The following is a 6,424-nucleotide window of genomic DNA, read 5'->3' as shown; positions in this document are numbered from 1 at the left end:
GTCATTCAGCTAAAAAGCCCTTGCAGAGCTGCCTTGGTAACAATTTACTGACCACCGAAGTATAACACAATGTTTTTTGATGAGCTTACCAAAATACTGTCTTCCGTCTGCATGGACTTTGATTGTGTTGTTTTAGTGGGTGACTTTAACATTCATGTTGATAATCCTGAAGAAGGATGTGCTAGAGAGCTTTTAAATATTTTGGATACATTTGGTTTATCTCAGCATGTCACAGTTCCAACACATAACAGAGGGCACATACTGGACTTAATAATATCCAAAGGTCTTAACATCTCTGAGGTCACAGTGAATGATGTTGCTCTGTCTGATCACTACTGCATTATGTTTAAAATGACCACCCCTGTCCATCCTCTGAAAAGGGAAACAGAGGTGATTAGGAAGCGTTACATAAGTGATAACACATGTGCGTTATTCACACAGGCCTATGCCTCATCATTAACCCCTACAATAGCTCCAGTGGAAGACCTTGTAAATAGTTTCAGTTCCAGTGTGATGACTGTAATGGACACTATTGCCCCGATTAAGACAAAAACTTTGTCAAGAAAGAAGAGGTCACCCTGGAGAAATGCCATACTAGCTATAAAACAAAAGTAAGTTTGTAGACGAGCAGAACGCAGATGGCGAAAAAACAAACTCCTAGTTTTTTATGATATCTACAAAGAGAGTCTTCGCAAATACAACCAGGAACTGAAAAATGCTAGACAATCATATCTTTCAGAGATCATTAGTAGAAACACCAACAATACTCGCACACTATTTTCTGTTGTTGACAAACTGACAAACCCACAAGCATCAATATCTCAGGAATTGGCATCTGAGGTGTCCTGTAATAATCTCGCAGCATTCTTTACACACAAAGTACTAAAGATTAGACAGACTGTGTGCAACTCCGGATTAACAAATGTTACACTAAACGCCTCCCAAAATGTCCCCCACGTCAATCTTAGACAGTTTAGCCTCCTGGACTATGCCACTTTAACAGAAATTGTGTCGAAATTAAAGCCCACAACATGCTGCCTTGACATCCTTCCTTCAAACTTTTTCAAAACTGTTTTTCATTGCATAGCCCCAGACATACTTCAGATTATAAATACTTCCCTCCAAACAGGAGAGTTTCCTCAGACTTTAAAAACTGCAGTAATAAAACCTCTCCTTAAAAAACCTAATCTGGATGCCTCAACCATTAGTAATTACAGGCCAATATCAAATCTGACATTCCTGGGGAAAATTATCGAAAGGGTTGTGTTTGAACAGATCCAGACTTTTATGATGCAAAACAATCTTTTTAACTCATTTCAGTCTGGATTTCGGCCACAACACAGCACCGAGACCGTGCTTATCAAAGTCCTAAATGATATTCGTCGGAATACCGATGCAGGCAAATCATCTGTTCTGCTACTATTGGATCTCAGCGCCGCATTTGACACAGTTGATCACAACATACTACTCAGCAGATTGGAACAGTGGGTAGGGCTTACTGACACTATTCTTCAGTGTTTCACATCCTATTTACATGATAGAGATTTCTTTGTGTCAATTGGAAACTATCAGTCAGAACGAACCAAATTCACGTGTGGAGTCCCTCAAGGGTCAATTCTTGGACCACTCTTATTTAACATCTATATGCTTCCGTTAGCTCAGATAATGGAACAGTATGACATCTCCTATCACGCCTATGCAGATGACACACAACTGTACATTTCTGTGTCCCCACATGATTATACTCCCTTAGACTCCCTGAGTAAATGCATTCATCAAATCAATGAATGGATGTGCCAGAATTTTCTCCAGTTAAATGTGGAGAAGACAGAGGTGATCATTTTTGGGCCAAAAAAGGAAAGGTCAAAGATAAGCAGCCAACTTAGCACAATGTCCCTTACAGCTACAAATGAAGTCAGAAACCTTGGCGTAATTATTGACTCAGACCTAAAATTTGATAGCCATCTAAAGTCCGTCACTAAATCCGCTTATTACCACCTAAAAAATATAACCAGAATCAAGGGGCTTCTGACTCAACAAGACATGGAAAAACTTATGCATGCATTCATTTTCAGTAGATTGGACTACTGCAACGGTATATTTACAGGTCTTGATAAAAAAATCAGTCAGGAAGCTGCAGCTAGTACAGAATGCAGCAGCCAGAGTCCTCACAAATACAAGGAAGCTGGACCACATTACACCGGTTTTGAAATCACTACACTGGCTTCCAGTGAGTCAAAGGATAGACTATAAAATACTACTGCTCGTCTACAAAACACTTAATGGCCTTGGACCAAAATACATGCTTGACTTGTTAGATTCCTATGAGACATCTAGACCCCTAAGGTCGTCTGGAACGGGTCTTCTGCATGTTCCAAGAACAAGAACCAAGCAGGGTGAGGCAGCATTTAGTTATTATGCTCCTCACCTCTGGAACAAGTTACCCGAACGTCTGAAGTATGCTCAAACTGTTAGCTCCTTTAAATCAGGGCTAAAAACGCTTTTGTTTGGCACTGCATATCCATAACTGTCTATATATTTCAACCTACCTGCCTTCTATTCCTCTTGTGCTTATCTCCATTGCTGATTTCAATGATTATTAGTAGTAGTAGTTTTTGCTTTATTTTTATTTTTGTTTTATTTTTATGTATTTATTTTTATTCAGTGATTAAATGCGATCATTTGTCTTGGTTTTTACGTTGTGTTGATTTAAATGTGATTTTTATGGTCTTCATGTGATGTAAAGCACTTTGAATTGCCTTGTGTTGAATTGTGCTATATAAATAAATTTGCCTTGCCTTGCCTTATAGAACTAAATATAAAAATCAAGTTCCATACTTTCCATACTCACGTAGGAAACCTGTATCTGAAAAATTACTGCTGAAATGAGCATGTGACTGTTTCTCAGACCAGAGAAGCTGCTTCTCTGCTCTGACTGACCTGGCGATGGGCAGTGTGTGCCAGATTCTTTCTCATCCTGAGCCTGACTCGTCCCAGACTTGGATCGCTTTAAAAAGAGGTTATAAATCTTCGCTCCCTGCCTTTTCATTCTTAACTGTCCCTATGAAACAATGAGCCAGTCCTGTTAACGTTACTCCTAGAATCACTCATAATCACACAATGTTGGTAAATGATTAAATCCCTACTTCAAGCCTTAAAAAATTCAGGGCAAATAAACCACCGTAGACATAAATGTAATATTCTGACTTTTAAGCTAGTTGACAGCAAGCCCGGCCAACTACCGTGTTCACGTGACGTTTCATTTAAGGCAAGAGAGCATGAGACAGCTGGCTAATGCTCTACAATTATTGGAGAAACATGTATGTAAATAGCGACCCAAATGAATTAAATATAGACGTTAATATCGAGCGGCTGTTGGAAGCTGGACAACATGAGATAACGTTAACGTTTGCTTGATGCCGTGGCTCTCCGTTTTAGCGACAACAGAAAATCTCCTTCCTACAAATTTAAACATTGACTCATTAGGACACCAGCATAAAACTTACATTACGACGAGGATTTCAGTGGCTTGAAGGCAGGGTATCCAAGTTCGTCTCCTTGTTTGTTCTTGTCACTTTATCTTCCGTGTTCCGTTCCGTCAACGATGACCAAGTACTCAAATCTCAAATCTTCCTCCGTTTCAGTGGCGATTCTTCTTCTCCTCATGAAAGCGAATTTGCAACGCTTTATGGTACATAGCGCCAACTACTGTACAGGAAGGACTTAGCAGTCGGTGCCGCGATATGTCATTGTCAATCATCTGGGGTGGCACCTGGGGGGTCCAATCAGATTTTAGGGGGGGTCCAGTGCTACCCGGCCCCCCCTCTAGCTCCGCCACTGGTCAGGGGGGACATTTCACGCGGAGCAGCGATTTTTCGGCACACACTGGCCCGTTGTCGATCAAGTTTCATTTTACAATCGTGACAACGGTGACGCTCAGCTGACCAAATGTCGGTTTATATTTGGGCCGGTGCCGATTTTAGGTACCCGACTCCTCATCGTGACGTAAACTGGAGTATGATTGGAAATTTTGTGGTCTCCGGACAAGCTCTGACGCACGGGACGGTACCGGACGGGACATCGGTTTGGGCATCAAATATGGATCTGGCGACTGGATCAACCGAAGCTTTTCCAAATAACGGCTTTTATGCAACCCATCCAATGAGTTTACAGCGTCTGAAAGCATAATTCCATACTTCCATAATTTGCAAGTGAATCCAACTTTAGAAACTACTACCATTGACAATATGACACACAATGACGGACAATATGGCGGCACAATACAGCGATCACGTGATTGTGTGACATTGGTGATTGGGGTCTATAGGGTTTGGCTGTTTAGAAAACCTTTTTTAAATGCCATCTGCAAAATTTTTCTTCCCCTAGAAAATTGAGATTTTAAGCTTTCCAATCGGACAATTTTGAAAATTGGCCAAATTGGGGGTCTCAGAGCGGAACTTCCAGTCACCTCAGTGTTTTCCGCCATATATTAAGTTTCACCCATAAGATCCGGCTGCGGCTATTTACAGCTGTGTCTTGACACTCGGTGATACATGCTACATGGGAGTTTTTGGATCGAAAAGATGTAAGTACGCGATAATATCTCGTTAAAATCATGGCTACTTTAATTATGCTCTCGCATGCTCTGACCTCAAGTTAGGGATTTGCTGCCTACTTTTTTTTTTTTAATGCCCTCCTGTTCAAATTTTTTCCTCCCCCAGAAAATTGAGATTTTAAGCTTTCCAGTGATGTATGACACATGCATATAGGACAATTTTGAAATTTGGCCAAATGTCCTCAGAGTGGAACTTCAAGTCAGGTACCTGAGTGTTTTCCGCCATATCAAAACGTCAATCAAAAAGTGAAACTTGTACATTATTTTCATGCATTGCACACACTGTTATATTTTTTGTTGTCATTTGCATATAAAATGAAACAAATGATTATGTCCATTGATTGCGCTATCAACTACCGTTGAAAACAATACTGACACTGGCCCATTGTTGGCTAAGCAGTTGTTTAAAAAGGCGACAGCACCTTCACGTGGATAGAAATTTAACTGCCATGCAAGTTATATGCTGTACTGTGAGTTCTTCAATTTCCCCGCGACGGCGGAGCACATCGTCTATTTTTACAAGGGGGTGCCGTTGTTTCCTTTTACGATTCTGCGTCGCTAAGATTTGCGGCATTGTGCCGTCCCGACCCCCGTTTTTTTTTCTTCAAAATAAAAACATGGTCTCACAGAAACGGAAAGCAATTAAAAACACGTAAAAAAAAAAAAATAGACGAGGTCATTTACAAATGAGGTGCATCCTCCCAGTCTTGGACCAATAGTGTGGGGCTGATTTGCATAAACTCCATGGCAGCCAATCAGAGGGCTGCATGTTGTAGCATTTTGTGATTTTCCTGATAAGTTTCTGCCGATACGAGCACTAGAATGAGGGGTAAATGTTGTAGAGGGGTCTGTAAAGGTCCATGTATACTATGGAAAACCCACTTGTATTCGAGTGTATGAGAGCTTGTCAAGGAGACCATAATCCTAACAAGTATTTGTTTTTGAGTTCTTCATATACAACTCAGTCCCATTCCTCAATCGCGTTGCTTCGGCTTCGCATATACTAAAATTGGAACGATACAGAGAAGATTAGCATGGCCCCTGCGCAAGGATGACACGCAAATTCGTGAAGCGTTCCTCATTTTTATTTTTTTGTTTATTTTTTGACAAAGAACAATGAAGTTTTGAATCAAATTCAGTAAGGGAATCATCACTTACAGGTCTGGCTAGTATACGAGAAAATCATCAAAAAGTTGATTTCAGTAGATGCATTCAAAAAGTAAAACTTGCACATTATATTCATGCATTGCACACAGACTGATATTTTAAGTTTTATAATATACGTGACGGGTGACAATATCAATGTGAAGGGTTGCAGCTCTCCATTACTGACGTTCCAAACATCACAAATACTGACGTTCCAAACATCACAAAGACACAAGTGGACTGCTATCATTGGCATTTATTACATCATCCCTGAAATACAGTGCGCAAGGAGTGAGATGGTGGTTGCGTTGGACAAGCACGTGACATAACAGTGTCCTCCTCGCAACGGTACTAACAAATAAACTACAATATAACAAACTAATGTGATCGTATAGTGATATAAAACCAAACGGTTTGCATAGCAATATATAGAATTCACATTTCCACACAATAAAAAAGTATACACATATTTACTAAGTGTCCCTAAATGCATACGTAGTTTTATTATAGTGAGCCACAGTAGAAGACTTGGCTCACATCCAACGAACACAAAACAGTACAAAAAAATGCATGCAAAATAGCACAATTATATGTAGAAGGGTATTTTACCTGCAACACAGTGCGCAAGGAGTGAGATGGTGGTCGCGTTGACAAGCACGTCTT

At 40.3% G+C, this 6,424-nt stretch overlaps 1 non-coding gene across 1 annotated transcript; it reads left to right on the top strand.

Moving 5' to 3' along the window:
* Window positions 1-5,595: 5,595 nt before the first annotated feature.
* Window positions 5,596-5,701, top strand: LOC130919548 (U6 spliceosomal RNA). The gene has a single exon (XR_009063986.1). It is a non-coding gene; the product is annotated as a U6 spliceosomal RNA (small nuclear RNA).
* The last annotated feature ends 723 nt before the right edge of the window (window positions 5,702-6,424 follow it).

Source organism: Corythoichthys intestinalis, chromosome 7, assembly GCF_030265065.1.
Source record: "Corythoichthys intestinalis isolate RoL2023-P3 chromosome 7, ASM3026506v1, whole genome shotgun sequence".
NCBI classification, from domain to species: domain Eukaryota; kingdom Metazoa; phylum Chordata; class Actinopteri; order Syngnathiformes; family Syngnathidae; genus Corythoichthys; species Corythoichthys intestinalis.
Note: the sequence above shows the minus strand (reverse complement) of the source record. Positions and strands in the feature narration are given on the sequence as shown.